This window comes from Rutidosis leptorrhynchoides, chromosome 6 (assembly GCF_046630445.1).
Source record: "Rutidosis leptorrhynchoides isolate AG116_Rl617_1_P2 chromosome 6, CSIRO_AGI_Rlap_v1, whole genome shotgun sequence".
Taxonomy (NCBI): Eukaryota; Viridiplantae; Streptophyta; class Magnoliopsida; order Asterales; family Asteraceae; genus Rutidosis; species Rutidosis leptorrhynchoides.
Window position 1 is genome coordinate 194,551,218 of NC_092338.1, and position 19,753 is coordinate 194,570,970.

Here is a 19,753-nt window from a genome sequence, read left to right on the forward strand (position 1 = left end):
TTAATGGAGAAGCATTTGCTTAACCAAGTTTTAACACCTTGCATTGCCGGAATATCATTTCCAAATAATAATATATCATCCACATATAGTACAAGGAACATGATAGTGCTCCCACTAGCTTTCTTGTATACACAAGCTTCATCACCATTTTTAATGAAGCCAAATTTCTTGGCCTCCTCATTAAAACGATGATTCCACATTCTAGATGCTTGTTTCAATCCGTAGATTGACTTCTTTAACTTGCATACCTTTTTAGGATATTTCGGATCAACAAAACCCTCAGGCTGAACCATATAGACATCTTCCTCAAGATGTCCGTTTAGGAAAGCGGTCTTGACATCCATCTACCATATTTCATAATCATAATGAGCAGCAATGGCAAGTAATATCCTAATAGACTTTAGCATCGCCACAGGCGAAAAAGTTTCATCATAGTCAACCCCTTGAGTTTGAGTGAAACCTTTTGCTACAAGTCTAGCTTTATATGTATCCAAGTTCCCATGTATGTCTGTTTTCAATTTGAACAGCCATTTACAATCAACTAGCCTAGAGCCAGGAGGTTGCGCAACAAGTTCCCAAACTTGGTTGTCATACATGGATTGCATCTCAGCGTTCATGGCTTCCTGCCATTTATCTTTATCAATCCTTGATAAAGCATCTTGGTAGTTTATTGGTTCATCCAAATCAACCACAAAGCAACCATCCATGAGAAACCCATATCTCTCAGGAGGATTACTAATCCTACCAGATCTGCGAACGTCTTGTGTATTTTGATCATCCATCTGATCACTCTCAACATTTTCATGTTGAGTGCTAGTGTCAGCCAATTGTGCATCATCTACTTGATCTTGAACCTCTTCAAGATCTATCTTCCTTTCACTTTTGTCTTCCATTAGGAACTTAGTTTCAAGGAATTCAGCCTTCCGAGCAACAAATACATTCTGCTCGGAAGGATCATAGAAATAGTATCCCATATCATCCTTGGGATATCCTATGAAGATACACTTCGTGGATCGAGCATTCAACTTATTAGGGACGTAACGCTTAGGATAAGCTTCACATCCCCATACTTTCAAGTATGAAAGAGAAGGAGGTTTTCCAAACCACATCTCATGAGGAGTTCGTTCCACTTTCTTTTTTGGGGCCATATTTAAAATACGAGCCGCGGAGCTTAGACAATAACCCCAAAATGATAGAGGTAACGAGCTTCTTTCCATCATAGATCGAACCATATCCATTAGGGTTCGGTTCCTCCTTTCGGAAACTCCATTAAGTTGGGGTGTTCCGGGTGGAGTAAGTTGTGAGATAATCCCACAACTCCTAAGATGATCTTGGAAGGCATCGCTTAGGTATTCACCTCCTCTATCGGTACGAAGTACCTTAATTGTCCTATTGAGTTGATTTTGTACTTCGTTTTGATATTCTTTGAATGCTTCAAACGTTTCGTCCTTGTGTCTTAACAAGTAGAAATATCCGAAACAACTGAAGTCATCAATGAAAGTAACGAAGTATCTTTCACCATTCCTAGTTATGGGCTTAAAGGGTCCACATACATCCGAATGTATTAATCCCAATAAGTCTTTAGCCCTTTCATAGGTCCCTTGGAAAGGTGCTTTTGTCATTTTGCCTTTTAAACAAGATTCACATACATCAAATGAGTCTAGTTCATTTAATTTCAAAAGTCCATTCTTTTGAAGTGTATGCATTCGGTTCTTGTTTATATGGCCAAGGCGACAATGCCATAAATAGGAATCACTCAAATCCCTTTTGAGTTTCTTGGTGCTTGTATGGTATATAGAGCTCGATGATGCGTCATCATGAACCAATTCATAAATTCCATTTGAAGGCGAAGCCTTGAAATAGAATACATTGTCTTTAGAAACATGAATATCATCATCAATAAAATTAACAACGTAACCACATTGTTTTAAGCGAGAAATAGAAATAATGTTTCTACACAAATCCGGAGCATACAAAACATTTTCTAAAATAAGTTCCAATCCGCTTGGAAGCTTCAAAATAAAATTTCCTTGAGCTTTAACATGCACCTTTGCACCATTGCCCATATAGAGACTTGATGTTCCCGCCTTATGATCACTTCTTTTGAACCCCTGCAAAGAATTGCAAATATGAGTTCCACATCCCGTGTCTAATACCCATGTATTAGAAGAAGTAATACTAAGCTCTATATATACCATATATATATTACCTGAGGTTTGCCCTGCATCCCTCTTGTCCTTCAACTCCTTAAGATAGACCGGACAGTTTCGTTTCCAATGACCCATCTCACCGCAACCGAAACATGGGTCTTCTTTGGGGTTTGCCTTCTCGGCTACCTTTTGCTTCTTAGCCTTGTTGATGGTTGGGGTAACCATCTTCCCTTTCCCTTTGCCTTGATGGGCGGGTCCTTTTCTCTTGGCCACCTTTGGCTTAGAGGTGTTACCTTTTGACCCACCTTGATCGATTGCTAACACGGGTAAAGCCCTTTCACCCATGCTAGTTTCCGCCGTTCTAAGCATACCGTGAAGCTCACCTATGCTCTTATCCATCCCATTCATATGGTAATTAATTACAAATTGATCAAACCTTTTTGATAGGGAATTAAAGATAAGATCGGTGGCTAACTCATTAGATATGTTTAGGTTAAGGTGGTTAGCACGATCGATAAGGCTTTTCATCTTAAGTACATAAGATGAAACCGATTGGGTATCGTCCATACAACAAGCATGTAGCGCCCGAACCGTTTCGAAACGCTCGACACGCGCTTCTTGGAGGAACATCTCCTTCAATTGCGTTATCATGTCGTATGCACTATGATGCTCGAAATCCTTTTGGAGTTCGGGTATCATAGTCCCAAGCATTAAGCATGAGACTTGAAGGGAGTCGTGGCAATACTTATCGTAAGAGGCCATTGCCTCCATATCATTCTCATCCGGTTGATCGGGAATGGGGTCCTCAAGTACATACGCTTTATCCTCTTGTTTGAGGACAATCCGAAGATTGCGGAACCAATCCATAAAGTTGGTATGATTGAGTTTGTCTTTCTCGAGGAGAGACCGTAACGATAGGTTGTTCATGTTAAGTGGTGCGTTTTGCATGTTGTTGTTGTTATTAGCATCCATCTACAAAATTCAACAAAGTCCTTTTAAGTATCGATTTTAAATTTAATAAACAATACCCTTTTAATTTGTTTTATTAAATATTAGAATCCAACGGTAAATCAAATTTCGGTTAGGTGACCTTTATCCCGTCATTTGATTTAGCTAGGTAGTCATAATGACAATTGCAATCCTTTTGCAACTTCTAAGTTATGGGATCATGCAATCCTTTTGCATGGCATATTAATCCCATCAACGCCTATTTGTTCCTCATGCTTCGGTGACCCTAAGTTCATGATTCCCAAATCAAGTCATCCTACTTGTGTAAACATGTAGACTTAACATACAAGTGGTTAGGTGACCTTTATCCCACATGTATGCGAAGTGTACCTTATTCATATTAGTTCACTCATGACGGTTAGGTGACCTTTATCCCATCAAGAGATTCCTAATATGTCTAAGTGTTTCCACAAAAGGATGGCGTTTAACTTGTTTACCTTGTTTTAGTTAAAGGGATTTTATGTTTTCTACATTCTAGTTTTAGAAAACAAAATGCTATACACCAACATGCATTTGGTGTGTAGTGTTTTATGAAAAACCTATTGTCATGTCATATTAGTAAAGCCAATTACTTTGATATAAACCATTTTATATGCATTGTTATTTATGTCCTTAATAACCATTTATTAGTGTCCTTTTGTTGTTTTAATTATAACCAATTATAATGTCATTTTGCAAGTTGTAAATGTGTGATAAATTGTAGCAACCAAACATACAAACACAATAAACATGCAAAACAACCAAGTTCACAATCAAGCCAATTTGGTAGACATTTGTTTAGCCAAAACAAATGTCACCTTCTATGGGTTATGACAAAGTAGGAGATTTATAATCTCCCACTTAATCTTGCATCCAAATGCTTCCAACTTGTGTTCATCTTCATCATCTTCATTCTTCATTCTCTTTACAAAAAATATATCCTAATACATTTTTTTCTAGAAAATGAAATTACAACCTAATCTATTTTACATACCAAATATAAAATAAATTACAAATGAATGAATATTACAAATTATTACAAACCAAATGAATGATTAATATTACAAACCATAAGAATGAATAAATCAACCACAACATACAACCATTCAAACACAAGGTCTAGGCTTGATTGTGAACCACATTAAACAACAAAATTTGACCAAAAAATAAGTTCCAAACCCACTTTGGAACTCCCTAAAATTCGGCCAAAATAAGAACCCACCCAAAATCCAAAAATTTTTACATTCTAGTTTCATGCATGTTACTAGATTGTAAGATTAGTGGATTTAAAAGTCATAAACAAGAAGCATATTTCAAAGACCTTGGCTCTAGATACCATTGATGGAATTTGACAAACTTTTTGAGAAACACGTTCTACATTTTAACAAGTTCATAAACCCATTTTATGAAGATAAAGTGAGCGGAAGCATGCAAGTATCATGTTATATATCAACCATTTTAAAAGACAAATTCCATAAATATATCAAGTCTTGAAATAATATGCTTACATACAACAAGTGGGTTTAGTAATTTACCTCCTCAAGCTAGTTGAGGGTTACAACAATATGATGAAGAAGATGAGGATGAATGGAGCTCCAAATGTATGAAACCTCAAGTTGTTATACCCCAAGCTTATCACCAACACCTTGTGCTTTGGTTAGGGTTTGTTAACACTTGAATATGGCTTGCAAAAATCAAATTAAGAACCCCTCTACCCCTTTGAAACCCCACGGTTTTTACAGCTCAAAGAGAGCAGATTTTTGCAGTTTTTTTGTGCTATTTTGATGTGTATGCATGTATGTTTTGGTCTACTACAAGTCTTGGTACTTATGCCTCTTGATACTTGAAGTAACCATACATATGGCAAGTCAAAGTGCATTCTCCAATGCCACTTACTTGTAGGCTTTTAAATAAGTTTTATAAAATTAAATTTTATAAACTATTTTATAAAACCTTCCATTTTATTTATACATATACATTTTATTATATAAAACCCATTTATATAAAATGTAACATAAATAAATTAATTATTTAACCTATAAATAATTAATTCCATATTATATAAATTATTCCATAATTTATATATATATGTACACATCAAGTAATATTTCAGAAAACCATTTTTCTTAAAGTTCAAGTGTTGCGTATTTAATCAATGATCCAATCGTTAAGATCAAATACGAATAAGGTGTCGGTAAGCTTGTTATTGGGTATGACCCGACTTGGATCAAAACATATTAGCCACATTAATTTAATATGTCTCTCGGGCATACGAAATACCTTCAGTATCGACTACCGAGAGTTGAACAAACTTACCATCAAGAACCGCTACCCACTACCGAGAATCGACGACTTATTTGATCAACTACAAGGCTCGTCTGTTTATTCAAAGATTGACTTACGTTCCGGGTATCATCAAATGCGGGTGAAAGAAGATGATATTCCAAAGACTGCTTTCAGAACACGTTACGGTCATTACGAGTTTATGGTCATGCCGTTTGGTTTAACTAATGCACCAGCTGTGTTCATGGACCTTATGAACCGAGTGTGTGGACCATACCTTGACAAGTTTGTCATTGTTTTCATTGATGACATACTTATTTACTCAAAGAATGACCAAGAACACGGTGAACATTTGAGAAAGGTGTTAGAAGTATTGAGGAAGGAAGAATTGTAGGCTAAGTTTTCAAAGTGTGCATTTTGGTTGGAAGAAGTTCAATTCCTCGGTCACATAGTGAACGAAGAAGGTATTAAGGTGGATCCGGCAAAGATAGAAACTGTTGAAAAGTGGGAAACCCCGAAAACTCCGAACACATACGCTAGTTTTTAGGACTAGCTAGTTACTACAGAAGGTTCATCCAAGACTTTTCTAGAATAGCAAAACCCTTGACTGCATTAACGCATAAAGGGAAGAAATTTGAATGGAATGATGAACAAGAGAAAGCGTTTCAGTTATTGAAGAAAAAGCTAACTACGGCACCTATATTGTCATTGCCTGAAGGGAATGATGATTTTGTGATTTATTGTGACGCATCAAAGCAAGGTCTCGGTTGTGTATTAATGCAACGAACGAAGGTGATTGCTTATGTGTCTAGACAATTGAAGATTCACGAACAAAATTATACGACGCATGATTTGGAATTAGGCGCGGTTGTTTTTGCATTAAAGACTTGGAGGCACTACTTATATGGGGTCAAAAGTATTATATATACCGACCACAAAAGTCTTCAACACATATTTAATCAGAAACAACTGAATATGAGGCAGCGTAGGTGGATTGAATTATTGAATGATTACGACTTTGAGATTCATTACCACCCGGGGAAGGCAAATGTGGTAGCCAATGCCTTGAGCAGGAAGGACAGAGAACCCATTCGAGTAAAATCTATGAATATAATGATTCATAATAACCTTACTACTCAAATAAAGGAGGCGCAACAAGGAGTTTTAAAAGAGGGAAATTTAAAGGATGAAATACCCAAAGGATCGGAGAAACATCTTAATATTCAGGAAGACGGAACCCGGTATAGGGCTGAAAGGATTTGGGTACCAAAATTTGGAGATATGAGAGAAATGGTACTTAGAGAAGCTCATAAAACCAGATACTCAATACATCCTGGAACGGGGAAGATGTACAAGGATCTCAGGAAATATTTTTGGTGGCCGGGTATGAAAGTCGATGTTGCTAAATACGTAGGAGAATGTTTGATGTGTTCTAAGGTCAAAGCTGAGCATCAGAAACCATCAGGTCTACTTCAACAACCCGAAATCCCGGAATGGAAATGGGAAAACATTACCATGGATTTCATCACTAAATTGCCAAGAACTGCAAGTGGTTTTGATACTATTTGGGTAATAGTTGATCGTCTCACCAAATCAGCACATTTCCTGCCAATAAGAGAAGATGACAAGATGGAGAAGTTAGCACGACTGTATTTGAATGAAGTCGTCTCCAGACATGGAATACCAATCTCTATTATCTCTGATACGGATGGCAGATTTATTTCAAGATTCTGGCAGACATTACAGCAAGCATTAGGAACTCGTCTAGACATGAGTACTGCCTATCATCCATAAACTGATGGGCAGAGTGAAAGGACGATACAAACGCTTGAAGACATGCTACGAGCATGTGTTATTGATTTCGGAAACAGTTGGGATCGACACCTACCATTAGCAGAATTTTCCTACAACAACAGCTACCATTCAAGCATTGAGATGGCGCCGTTTGAAGCACTTTATGGTAGAAAGTGCAGGTCTCCGATTTGTTGGAGTGAAGTGGGGCATAGACAGATTACGGGTTCGGAGATTATACAAGAAACTACCGAGAAGATCATCCAAATTCAACAACGGTTGAAAACCGCCCAAAGTCGACAAAAGAGCTACGCTGACATTAAAAGAAAAGATATAGAATTTGAAATTGGAGAGATGGTCATGCTTAAAGTTGCACCTTGGAAAGGCGTTGTTCGATTTGGTAAACGAGGGAAATTAAATCCAAGGTATATTGGACCATTCAAGATTATTGATCGTGTCGGACCAGTAGCTTACCGACTTGAGTTTCCTCAACAACTCGCGGCTGTACATAACACTTTCCACGTCTCGAATTTAAAGAAATGTTTTGCTAAAGAAGATCTCACTATTCCGTTAGATGAAATCCAAATCAACGAAAAACTCCAATTCATCGAAGAACCCTTCGAAATAATGGATCGTGAGGTTAAAAGACTTAAGCAAAACAAGATACCAATTGTTAAGGTTTGATGGAATGCTCGTAGAGGACCCGAGTTCACTTGAGAGCATGAAGATCAGATGAAGAAGAAATACCCGCATCTATTTCCAGAAGATTCGTCAACACCTTCAACAGCTTAAAATTTTGGGACGAAATTTATTTAACGGGTAGGTACTGTAGTGACCCGAACTTTTCCATGTTTATATATATTAATTTAGATTGATATTTACATGATTAAATGTTTCCAACATGTTAAGCAATCAAACTTTTTAAGACTTGATTAATTGAAATATGTTTCATATAGACAATTGACCACCCAAGTTAACCGGCGATTCACGAACGTTAAAACTTGTAAAAACGACATGACGATATATATATGGATATACATATGGTTAACATGAGATTATGATAAGTAAGTATCTCCATAAGTATATTAACAATGAGTTATATACATATAAACAAGACTACTAACTTAAGGATTTCGAAACGAGACATATATGTAACGATTATCATTGTAACGACATTTAAATGTATATATATCATATTAAGATATATTAATATATCATAATATCATGATTATATAATAATTTAACATCTCATTAGATATAATAAACAATGGGTTAACAACATTAATTGAGATCGTTAACTTAAAGGTTTCAAGACAACACTTACATGTAACGACTAACGATGACTTAACGACTCAGTTAAAATGTATATACATGTAGTGTATTTAGATGTATTAAAATACTTTTGGAAGACTTCAAGACATATATCAAAACACTCATACTTAACGAAAATGGTTACAGTTACTTTTCCATTCTTTTCTTTCATCAAGAATTATAGTCGTATTTTACCCGTATTATACACAGCTTCAAAACGTACTTACTATGAGTATATACCAATAGGAACTAGCATGGGATTCCACTCTTGATTATGTCATGTATGACTAATCAATTTTAACTTCTACCATGAGCTAGTCAACTAACTAGAACTCCTTTTAACCCCACTCACCAATTACCACTCATCATTCACTCCATTTCACTTCCATTTCCCTTTCTAATTCTCTCTCAACACACACACACTATTATGAACGTATTTTTCCAGTAGTTAATCATCATATTCATCAAAAATCACTTCAAGAATCAAGCTATAATCATCATAGGAAGAACACTTCAAGAACACTTCAAAAATCCCTTCAAGTTTACTAATTTACTTCCAAGCTTTCTAATCCATTCCAAGTAATCATCTAAGATCAAGAAACCTTTGTTATATACAGTAGGTTATCTTTCTTATTCAAGGTAATATTCATATTCAAACTTTGATTCACTTTCTATAACTATAAACTATCTTAATTCGAGTAAAAATCTTACTTGAACTTGTTTTTGTGTCATGATCCTACTTCAAGAACTTTCAAGCCATCCAAGATCCTTTGAAGCTAGATCATTTCTTGTCACTTCCAGTAGGTTTACCTACTAAACTTGAGGTAGTAATGATGTTCATAACATCATTCGATTCATATATATAAAACTATCTTATTCGAAGGTTTAAACTCGTAATCACTAGAACATAGTTTAGTTAATTCTAAACTTGTTCGCAAACAAAAGTTAATCCTTCTAACTTGAATTTTAAAATTAACTACACACATGTTCTATATCTATATGATATGCTAACTTAATGATTTAAAACCTGGAAACACGAAAAACACTGTAAAACCGGATTTACGCCGTCGTAGTAACACTGCGGGCTGTTTTGGGTTAGATAATTAAAAACTATGATAAACTTTGATTTAAAAGTTGTTATTCTGAGAAAATGATTTTTATTATGAACATGAAACTATATCCAAAAATTATGGTTAAACTCAAAGTGGAAGTATGTTTTCTAAAATGGTCATCTAGACGTCGTTCTTTCGACTGAAATGACTTCCTTTACAAAAATGACTTGTAACTTATTTTTCCGACTATAAACCTATACTTTTCTGTTTAGATTCATAAAATAGAGTTCAATATGAAACCATAGCAATTTGATTCACTCAAAACGGATTTAAAATGAAGAAGTTATGGGTAAAACAAGATTGGATAATTTTTCTCATTTTAGCTACGTGAAAATTGGTAACAAATCTATTCCAACCATAACTTAATCAACTTGTATTGTATATTATGTAACCTTGAGATACCATAGACACGTATACAATGTTTCGACCAATCATGTCGACACATCTATATATATTTCGGAACAACCATAGACACTCTATATGTGAATGTTGGAGTTAGCTATACAGGGTTGAGGTTGATTCCAAAATATATATAGTTTGAGTTGTGATCAATACTGAGATACATATACACTGGGTCGTGGATTGATTCAAGATAATATTTATCGATTTATTTCTGTACATCTAACTGTGGACAACTAGTTGTAGGTTACTAACGAGGACAGCTGACTTAATAAACTTAAAACATCAAAATATATTAAAAGTGTTGTAAATATATTTTAAACATACTTTGATATATATGTATATATTGTTATAGGTTCGTGAATCAACCAGTGGCCAAGTCTTACTTCCCGACGAAGTAAAAATCTGTGAAAGTGAGTTATAGTCCCACTTTTAAAATCTAATATTTTTTTGGGATGAGAATACATGCAGGTTTTATAAATGATTTACAAAATAGACACAAGTACGTGAAACTACATTCTATGGTTGAATTATCGAAATCGAATATGCCCCTTTTAATTAAGTCTGGTAATCTAAGAATTAGGGAACAGACACCCTAATTGACGCGAATCCTAAAGATAGATCTATTGGGCCTAACAAACCCCATCCAAAGTACCGGATGCTTTAGTACTTCGAAATTTATATCATATCCGAAGGGTGTCCCGGAATGATGGGAATATTCTTATATATATGCATCTTGTTAATGTCGGTTACCAGGTGTTCACCATATGAATGATTTTTATCTCTATGTATGGGATGTGTATTGAAATATGAAATCTTGTGGTCTATTATTACGATTTGATATATATAGGTTAAACCTATAACTCACCAACATTTTTGTTGACGTTTAAAGCATGTTTATTCTCAGGTGAATACTAAGAGCTTCCGCTGTTGCATACTAAAATAAGGACAAGATTTGGAGTCCATGTTTGTATGATATTGTGTAAAAACTGCATTCAAGAAACTGATTTCGATGTAACATATTTGTATTGTAAACCATTATGTAATGGTCGTGTGTAAACAGGATATTTTAGATTATCATTATTTGATAATCTACGTAAAGCTTTTTAAACCTTTATTTATGAAATAAAGGTTATGGTTTGTTTTAAAAATGAATGCAGTCTTTGAAAAACGTCTCATATAGAGGTCAAAACCTCGCAACGAAATCAATTAATATGGAACGTTTTTAATCAATAAGAACGGGACATTTCATGTTAGGCCCAATAGATCTATCTTTAGGATTCGCGTCAATTAGGGTGTCTGTTCCCTAATTCTTAGATTACCAGACTTAATAAAAAGGGGCATATTCGATTTCGATAATTCAACCATAGAATGTAGTTTCATGTACTTGTGTCTATTTTGTAAATCATTTATAAAACCTGCATGTATTCTCATCCCAAAAATATTAGATTTTAAAAGTGGGACTATAACTCACTTTCACAGATTTTTACTTCGTCAGGAAGTAAGACTTGACCACTGGTCGATTCACGAACCTATAACAGATATGTACATATATATCAAAGTATGTTCAAAATATATTTACAACACTTTTAATAAATTTTGATGTTTTAAGTTTATTAAGTCAGCTGTCCTCGTTAGTAACCTACAACTAGTTGTCCAACGTTAGATGTACAGAAAAAAATTGATATATATTATCTTGAATCAATCCACGACCCAGTGTATACACGTCTCAGGCTAGATCACAACTTAAAGTATATATATTTTTGGAATCAACCTCAACCCTGTATAGCTAACTCCCATATTACTGCATATAGAGTGTCTATGGTTGTTCCAAATAATATGTACACATGGGTCGATATGATATGTCAAAACATTTGTATACGTGACTATGGTATCCCAAGATTACATAATATATTAGAATACATGTATAATACAATATAAATTAGCTAGGATATGATTAATATAGATTTGTTACCAATTTTCACGTTGCTACAACAATAAAAATTATCCAATCTTGTTTTACCCATAACTTCTTCATTTTAAATCCGTTTTGAGTGAATCAAATTGCTATGGTTTCATATTGAACTCTATTTTATGAATCTAATCATAAAAATTATAGGTTTATAGTCGGAAATATAAGTTCATTCGAAAGAACGACGTCTAGATGACCATTTTAGAAAACATACTTCCACTTTGAGTTTAACCATGATTTTTGGATATAGTTTCATGTTCATAAGAAAAATCATTTTCCCAGAAGAACAACTTTTAAATCAAAGTTTATCATAGTTTTAAATTATCAAACCCAAAACAGCCCGCGGTGTTACTACGACGGCGTATGTCCGGTTTTATGGTGTTCTTCGTGTTTTTAGAATTTAAATCATTAAGTTAGCATATCATATAGATATAGAACACGTGTTTAGTTGATTTTAAAAGTCAAGTTAGAAGGATTAACTTTTTTTTGCGAACAAGTTTAGAATTAACTAAACTATGTTCTAGTGATTACAAGCTTAAACCTTCGAATAAGATAGCTTTATATGTAGGAATCGAATGATGTTATGGACATCATTACTAACTCAAGTTTTTTGGATAAAGCTACTGGAAATGAGAAAAATGGATCTAGCTCCAAAGGATCCTTGGATGGCTTGAAAGTTCTTGAAGTAGAATCATGACACGAAAACAAGTTCAAGTAAGATTTCCACTCGAAATAAGATTGTTATAGTTATAAAAATTGAATCAAAGTTTGAATATGAGTATTACCTTATATTAGAAAGATATCTTACTGTAAATAAGAAAGATTTCTTGAGGTTGGATGATCACTCTACAAGATTGGAAGTAAGCTAGCAAACTTGGAAGTATTCTTGATTTTATGAAACTAGAACTTGTAGAATTTATGAAGAACACTTAGAACTTGAAGATAGAACTTGATAGAGATCAATTATATAAAGAAAATTGAAGAATGAAAGTGTTTGTAGGTATTTTTGGTCGTTGGTGTATGGATTAGATATAAAGGATATGTAATTTTGTTTTCATGTAAATAAGTCATGAATGATTACTCATATTTTTGTAATTTTATGAGATATTTCATGCTAGTTGCCAAATGATGGTTTCCACATGTGTTAGGTGACTCACATGGGCTACCTAGAGCTGATAATTAGAGTGTATATACCAATAGTACATACATCTAAAAGCTGTGTATTGTACGAGTACGAATACGGGTGCATACGAGTAGATTTGTTGATGAAACTGAACGAGGATGTAATTGTAAGAATTTTTGTTAAGTAGAAGTATTTTGATAAGTGTCTTGAAGTCTTTCAAAAGTGTATGAATACATATTAAAACACTACATGTATATACATTTTAACTGAGTCGTTAAGTCATCGTTTGTCGTTACATGTAAATGTTGTTTTGAAACCATTAGGTTAACGATCTTGTTAAATGTTGTTAACCCAATGATTATAATATCAAATAAGATTTTAAATTATTATATTATCATGATATTATGATGTACGAATATCTCTTAATATGATAAGTAAATATATCATTAAGTGTATTAACGACATTTAATGTAAAAATAAGACTACTAACTTAATGAAAAGGGGCATATTAGGTAGTCATTTCAGTCGAAAGAACGACGTCTAAATGACCATTTTAGAAAACATACTTCCACTTTGAGTTTAACCATGATTTTTGGATATAGTTTCATGTTCATAAGAAAAATCATTATCCCAGAAGAACAACTTTTAAATCAAAGTTTATCATAGTTTTTAATTATCAAACCCAAAACAGCCCGGGGTGTAACTACGACGGCGTATGTCCGGTTTTACGGTGTTCTTCGTGTTTTCAGGTTTTAAATCATTAAGTTAGCATATCATATAGATATAGAACATGTTTTTAGTTGATTTTAAAAGTCAAGTTAGAAAGATTAACTTTTTTTTGCGAACAAGTTTAGAATTAACTAAACTATGTTCTAGTGATTACAAGTTTAAACCTTCGAATAAGATAGCTTTATATGTAGGAATCGAATGATGTTATGGACATCATTACTACCTCAAGTTTTTTGGATAAAGCTACTGGAAATGAGAAAAATAGATCTAGCTCCAAAGGATCCTTGGATGGCATGAAAGTTCTTGAAGTAGAATCATGACACGAAAACAAGTTCAAGTAAGATTTCCACTTGAAATAAGATTGTTATAGTTATAGAAATTGAATCAAAGTTTGAATATGAGTATTACCTTATATTAGAAAGATATCTTACTGTAAATAAGAAAGATTTCTTGAGGCTGGATGATCACTCTACAAGATTGGAAGTAAGATAGCAAACTTGCAAGTATTCTTGATTTTATGAAACTAGAACTTGTAGAATTTATGAAGAACACTTAGAACTTGATAGAGATCAATTAGATGAAGAAAATTGAAGAATGAAAGTGTTTGTAGGTGTTCTTGGTCGTTGGTGTATGGATTAGATATAAAGGATATGTAATTTTGTTTTCATGTAAATAAGTCATGAATGATTACTCATATTTTTGTAATTTTATGAGATATTTTATGCTAGTTGCCAAATGATGGTTTCCAAATGTGTTAGGTGATTCACATGGGCTGCTAAGAGCTAATCATTGGAGTGCATATACCAATAGTACATACATATAAAAGCTGTGTATTGTACGAGTACGAATACGGGTGCATACGAGTAGATTTGTTGATGAAACTGAACGAGGATGTAATTGTAAGAATTTTTGTTAAGTAGAAGTATTTTGATAAGTGTCTTGAAGTCTTTCAAAAGTGTATGAATACATATTAAAACACTACATGTATATACATTTTAACTGAGTCGTTAAGTCATCGTTAGTCGTTACATGTAAATGTTGTTTTGAAACCTTTAGGTTAACGATCTTGTTAAATGTTGTTAACCCAATGTTTATAATATCAAATGAGATTTTAAATTATTATATTATCATGATATTATGATGTACGAATATCTCTTTTATGATCTATATACATTATGTATATAACTCATTGTTAAAATACCTAATGAGATACATACTTATAATAAAATCATGTTAACTATATATATAACCATATATATGTCATCGTATAGTTTTTACAAGTTTTAACGTTCGTGAATCACCGGTCAACTTGGGTGGTCATTTGTCTATATGAAACCTATTCCAATTAATCAAGTCTTAATAAGTTTGATTGCTTAACATGTTGGAAACACTTAATCATGTAAATATCAATTTCATTTAATATATATAAACATGGAAAAGTTCGGGTCACTACACTTACGGTCCTCATCAGCATAAGCATTTGGACACAACAACGTCAATTCAAAGAACCTTTGCTCGCAGGCATCTAAATCAGTGCCCTTCATCTTTAAGTTCTTAAGCTCAGTCTCCAACTTCTTAAGTTCACCCCTGAGATGATAACGGGTGATCATCCTCTCTTTAAAATCATTACAAGACAAACCATAAGCAGCGTCATTACCCAAACTGCTAACCAAATTATTCCACCAAGTTAAAGCACTGTCTTTAAGAGTGCAGTTGGCGAAACTAACCTTGTCCTCATCTCGGACTCTGCTAATCCGAAAAATAGACTCAACTTTCTCAAACCATCGAGTAAGTCCTATGGGTCCTTCGGTGCCACTAAATTCTTGTGGACAACTAGCCATAAATGTCTTGTGGGAGCATCCCACCTGATTATTGGCATTAGCATTAGCATTAGCTGCCATAGCAGCTGCAATCCCTTTAGAAATTAGGCGTTGCATACGAGCTTCGTTGGACTCACGGGGAGGCATGATCTTCAAAACAGAATAACACAACCGTTAGTACTAAGAATAATACCAGTGTATAAAGGAATAGATCGAACACGAAAAGATTAGCCATTAAAATAATAGTCAATGAACACAATGAGTAATAACATGATAGTTATGATAGTTATAGAAATAGCCACCACATGCATACATACTTTATGATAGAAATCATACAACATACATAGCACCTAACATACAAGAATTATATTACGCATAATATAACATGCCAAGAGTCACAACACCAGAATAAAAATATGATAATGATAACCAGATGTTATAAAAGAAATCACTATCCATACATAAATGAAAACATCCCATAACAAAATCCTTGGCAAAACGTCGTACATCACCCAAAAATGGATGTATAGAAAGGACAAATAGTCTATGAAATAAAATAATCACTCATGAACATCACATCACATCTGCTTGGAGCGGGTGTGATAATCTGGGCCGGTATGAGGCTGGTCAGGAGTCTCATACTTCCTCAACTTTCCTTTCACCTCCTCCAACTCCGTCTTGAGACCACGAACCACGCTCTCAAGAGCCTTGAACCTAGCGTCCACCTCTCGGTTACGCTTCCTAGTCTCAAACTCAATCCCATGCTTGAAGCTAATGAACGTATCCATATCAGCTCTAATCTCATCCATCACCTTCGTATGAGGCAAGACACACATACATCGCTAAGAGCATCAATGCGAGTCTCGTTCGTATACGCCCTAGTCATATGAGTGATGGTAGCCATGTAGTAGTTAACAGGGTCCCTCAGGAGAGGTTGCTGTGCACGACGATGGGCAGCGGATGGGGAAATGGGAGCAGGAATGGAATTATTGCTGGAAGCCGACATCTGCAAACAGTAAAACCACAAACCACATACAAAAACTGTTAAATGGATCAAGCTATTTTTCTCTTTTGGGCTCATACTAGTTAGTGGGTTAGATATATGAATTGGACTAGGATACGTGGGCTTGTAACAATTTAGTTTTGTGTTTTATAAATATGAAAATCGATGATGATGAACTGAATACGATATAAGTGGTACATGATGACAATTGATGGCCTAATAATCATGATGGGCGACGTGTATGATGATGATTAGGTTTAACGAGTGATGATGAGGAGTTTATGATGGTGAGCATGATGACGATGAAAGGATGAGGGTGTGTGTTATTGATGATAATAGATGATGTAAGAAGATGAGGAATACGATAATGATATATGTTAATACGTGAACAATAATATGAATCGAATGACAATAATATATGTTTATCATCATCATATATTATTGATGACAATAATATATGATGATGATAAACGAAGTAAATAAGATGGTAATGAAGATTCATGATGATGATAGTGGTAAGATGAATCGAATGTTTCTGCTTCCGATTGCTATACTCAAAAACAATAACCCTAGAATTTTATTATGTGGACCTGGTACTAATCTACAATTGTTACACCTGGTTCCGGTTTAGAACACAGAACACACCACAGTTTGGGCCGTAAAATATGTGTTCATTGGGCTTTCTGTTGGGCCTATAAGTTAAGATGATGATGCATAAGATATGAGATAATACGGGTTAACATGTTTGGGAGTAATATAAATTCATGAAGTGAGCAAGCAGATCAATGGCGTAAAGGCTGTGTTGTCTAGCATGAGGTCGCGGGTTCGAGTCCTGGCTCGACACTTTATTTGTTTTTTTTCAAGCCTTTTTAAGGTAGTCTTAACATTATTATTATTATTATTATTATTAATTTTATCATTTTTGTTATTAATATAAGTATTATTATTACTACCATTATGATTATGATTAGTAATTATTAAAGAAAGTATTATTATTATTATTATTATTATTATTATTATTATTATTATTATTATTATTACTACTACTACTACTACTACTACTACTACTACTACTACTCTTACCATTAGGATTATTATTGCAACTAAACTTGTATCATAATTATTATTAGCAGAAAAATTAATAGTTTTATAGTTATTATAATTATCAGTATTATTATTATCAAATATTGTTTTTAAGTATTATTATCACTATTATTGTTTTTATTGTAAAAATAATATAACTTTTTATTTAGTATTATTATTATTATTATTAATATTATTATTGCTACCAAACAAATATAAGTTAGATGTACTATATTTATCATATATATCAATTATCAATAAATTAGTTAATTAAAATAGTTTAATAATTATATGATATATTAACATTAAGAACTTACTTAAGTTAAAAATAGATATTAATTATTTATTAACAAGATAGAAAATGAAAATATGAATATATTACTAATATTAATATATGAACTTATTCGATTTCGATCATATGTGTTAATATATATACATGATATAGGTTCGTGAATCCAAGGTCAACCCTACACTTGCTCTATGTCGTCATATGTATTTTTACTGCAAAATACAGTATGGTGAGTTTCATTTGCTCCCTTTTTAAATGCTTTTGCAAAATATATTTTTGGGACTGAGAATACATGCGCTACTTTTATAAATGTTTGACGAAATAGACACGAGTAATCAAAACTACATTATATGGTTGGATTATTAAACCGAATATTGCCCCTTAAGTCTGGTAACCTAAGAATTAGGGAAATGGCCCCTAATTAACGCGAATCCTAAAGATATATCTATCGGGCCCAACGAGCCCCATCCAGGGTATGGATGCTTTAGAACTTCGAGGTATTATTTAGTATATTAGCTGCGCGCTGTATACTGGGGGATATTCTATATGCATCGTGTTAAGGTCGGTTACCAGGTGTTCAATCCATATGAATGATTTGTATCTCTATGTAGTTTTCGAAATGCCTGATATGAGATGTGTATTTATGATAAATGAAAATCTTGTGGTCTATTATAATGATGAAAATGATCGTTTATGATAAACTATTGAACTCACCAACCTTTTGGTTGACACTTTAAAGCATGTTTATTCTCAGGTATGAAAGAAATCTTCCACTGTGCATTAGCTCATTCTATAGATATTACTTAGAGTCATTCATGACATATTTCAAAAGACGTTGCATTCGAGTCGTTGAGTTTATCAAGATTATTATTAAGTCATTGATAGTTTGATATATTATGAAATGGAATGCATGCCTGTCAACTTTCGATGTAATGAAAGTTTGTCTTTTAAAAACGAATGCAATGTTTGTAAAATGTATCATATAGAGGTCAAGTACCTCGCGATGTAATCAACTATTGTGAATCGTTTATAATGTATATGAACGGGTCCTTTCAGTTAGTATCAGAGCGGTGGTCTTAGCGAACCATGTCTGCATTAGTGTGTCTAACTGATAATTCGTTAGGATGCATTAGTGAGTCTGGACTTCGACCGTGTCTGCATGTCAAAAGTTTTGCTTATCATTTTTGTCGAAAATTACCTGCTTATCATTCTTAGTCTAGACACATCTTATTGCATTGATTGCATGAATAGTGTATAGACAAAATTCATATCTTAGCGTATTTGCTAAATCATATCTTAGCGTATTTGCTAAATCATATCTTAGCGTATCTGTTACTATAAACTTTGCCTGACATATCCCGTAAATTCCTCATAATTTACGAAACCTTTTGCTCTATATATATATATATATATATATATATATATATATATATATATATATATATATATATATATATATATATATATATATTCTATGTAGTTAGAATATCATCTAATATTCGAAAATCATTTTATATCGAAAATCCTTTATTCAATCGTACAAAATGGAATTCGTCATTAGATCAAGCCACTCGGATTCCGAAATGGAATCCCACTCAAGCTCCGAAAGCACTGTGACCGGAATGGATCAACCAATTAGCCATCATCTATTCTGGATGAATTAGGGATGGGTTCGTAGCCTCTTCAATCATTGGAGACAAG